The sequence below is a fragment of the Temnothorax curvispinosus genome, unplaced genomic scaffold, assembly GCF_003070985.1.
Source record: "Temnothorax curvispinosus isolate PA1 unplaced genomic scaffold, ASM307098v1 QBEX01002229.1, whole genome shotgun sequence".
Taxonomy (NCBI): Eukaryota; Metazoa; Arthropoda; class Insecta; order Hymenoptera; family Formicidae; genus Temnothorax; species Temnothorax curvispinosus.
The window spans coordinates 5619-8073 of NW_020212009.1; the positions used below are offsets into that span (position 1 = coordinate 5619).

At 39.4% G+C, this 2455-nt stretch overlaps 1 long non-coding RNA gene across 1 annotated transcript in view; it reads left to right on the forward strand.

Annotated features, from left to right (window-relative positions):
• LOC112468916 overlaps positions 1 to 2299 on the forward strand; it is a 3250-nt gene extending 951 nt beyond the window's left edge. The window contains exons 3-4 of the long non-coding RNA XR_003042440.1: positions 528 to 672; positions 1059 to 2299. This is a non-coding gene — a long non-coding RNA (uncharacterized LOC112468916). The remainder of the gene's footprint in view (positions 1 to 527; positions 673 to 1058) is intronic.
• Positions 2300 to 2455: the final 156 nt, after the last annotated feature.

Genomic DNA, 2455 nt, shown 5'->3' on the forward strand with positions numbered 1-2455 from the left:
CGAAAGATCCGTGCACACGAGCCCGCCGCGACGGATCGTGCAGTCGTGCACACGAGCGGTTTGTGCCGCGGGCGGAACCGCGCGTTCCAAACCGCTTGTGTGCACGGTCTGTCGCGGCGGAACCGCGCGGTCCACACCGCTCGTGTGCACGGATCTTTCGGGCGGCTCTTCCGCGCGGGACAAGCCGCTTGTGTGTGCACCGTCTACCGCGCGCTCCAAACCGCTCCTGACGTGTCCGCGCCCTTAACCTCTAAATCGTCAGCGGAATAGTTTCACGAGCTGTAATTTAATACAATTCTTTTTCTATTTGTCGTTGCCTGCACTTTGCAATAAATACAAATTTAATTATATTTTTTAAACATATATAAATTAAATATTTATTCTTGTAATTGTACAATAATTCATATCTGTATTACTTTTTAATATAAATTAATTGAATAAAAGAATCATCTGTCTGAAAACATTATCTGTAATGATCTGTGTATTAATAATTATAACATTAACAATGATACATAAACTGCTTTCAGCATATGCAAGTACCAAGTCCCTGAGGTGCATTTCGACGTTTTGTTAACGTTTTGTTGACGTTTGGTATTATTTTGATCAACTGCTGGCTGGGTTTCCTACCTACTGCTGTTCAATAGTCTACGCTGGACAAACTATACGTGACAGGTATGTTTTATTCAACACACATAAATTACGTGATATTTTTTAATATTTTGTACAACTTGTCATAACTATTTTGATCAAAAGGTTCAAGTTATCCTTGACAGTTGCAAACCCGTATAGCAAAGATACTCGATGCCAAAAGATGTAGAGATATAGGCAGTGATGGTAGATTTAAGCCACGAGTCATGGTGTTTTTCTCCCTCCATTTACGTACAGAAAGGCACTCTGGCTATTCGTGCAGCTCAGTCGTCATACGAATAAACATAGCGTCTTTGTGTGCGCAAGTGGTAGGGGGAAAACGTCATGACTCGCAGCTGTATCACTGGACTTATATAATAATTAAAACGTTTTAGCATTAAATATCTTATAAAAATTTGTTGTTTTTGCAGGTGTGATAAGAAATGCACATGCATCTGTGAAGGATGAACAAATTTCTAATCCCATAAAAATATGGTTGGCACATGCCAAAGAACGCATGGATCGCGAAAGAGAAAAGAAAAGGGGAAGAAACCAAAGAGATCAGGTACAAAACGAACCTGATGACGAAGCTGACGAACCTCACGAATCTGAAGAGACTGAAGAACCCGAAGAACGTCATTGACATAGTATTGAATCAGTCCGTTATCGTTACTTAAACCTTTCTCTGCGCATCGATGGATTCAACATCTCGATCATCGAGATACCAGTATTGGTCTCGCCTCACAATAAGTATTACTGCCGGTCATTTATTCGTGTCGCAAGATGCTGATCCTTCGCCGCTGATTACCTACCGGTGTCCTCCTATCCGTCACGTTCTTATCGCGCTGTCACGTACCGTCCGTCCTTGATAATAAGGATTCGCTGTCGAGAAGCCATCAAACGCTATGACTATTACTCGCATCTCGGCCGATGTGTCGCGACGGCAATCGCGGTCGTTACCTGTTTACGGACGGTTTTCTTCTATTTTGTACGCTTAATTCGGGCCATATTTGTAGATAGATTGTACGTTCGGAAAAGCTGCTCGACAGCCGCTAGTTTGACCGGCGATATCTAAGTTACTACGTCAAACACCGACTATAGAGGAATCGAAATAAGGCACGTGGCTTATATTGTAGCGAGTTAGATAGAAATTTAGGCGTAATTTACCTTGAAGTTCGTATTGGGAAGCGACCGTTTCGAGCAAGGGGACATCTCACGACATCCAATTTTATTCGTCTTTTATATTAGCCTAGAGTCTTCTTGAACAATATTACTTATTGGATAAGTATCTCGTGTATATGTTCAGAGAAAATCTTGGTGATCCTATGCGAATCTTCAAATCTATTCTTTTACAAAATTCAATACTTCTATTTACCCATTTCCAAAATTTTAATACTTTTAAGATAAATGTTTTGGTCGTCGTTTGTAAATTGCATGTCGCAGTTGTCCCCTCGCGCATCACACGCGAATCACTATTGCGGCGCAATCTGTCACTCCGGATTAATAAACATAAGCGATTCAACACGATGGTATGGCCTATTACTACTGGTAGAGATGGGCGATACAGATATTTTAGATATCGATACGATTAACGATTTGCATGTATATAAATTTTTCTTGTTGCTACACTGAAAAAAAAAATTATTATTTGCAAGAAAATAGATTTCTTTGAGTTTAGTTTTCTTAATTCAAAAGAAATATTAGGTAGATTCGAGAAAATATTTTAAACTTAGAAAAATGTTTTCTTAAATCTACTCAATACTTGTTTGAATTAAGGAAACTAGATTCAAAGAAATCTATTTTCTTGCAAATAATAATTTTTTTTTTT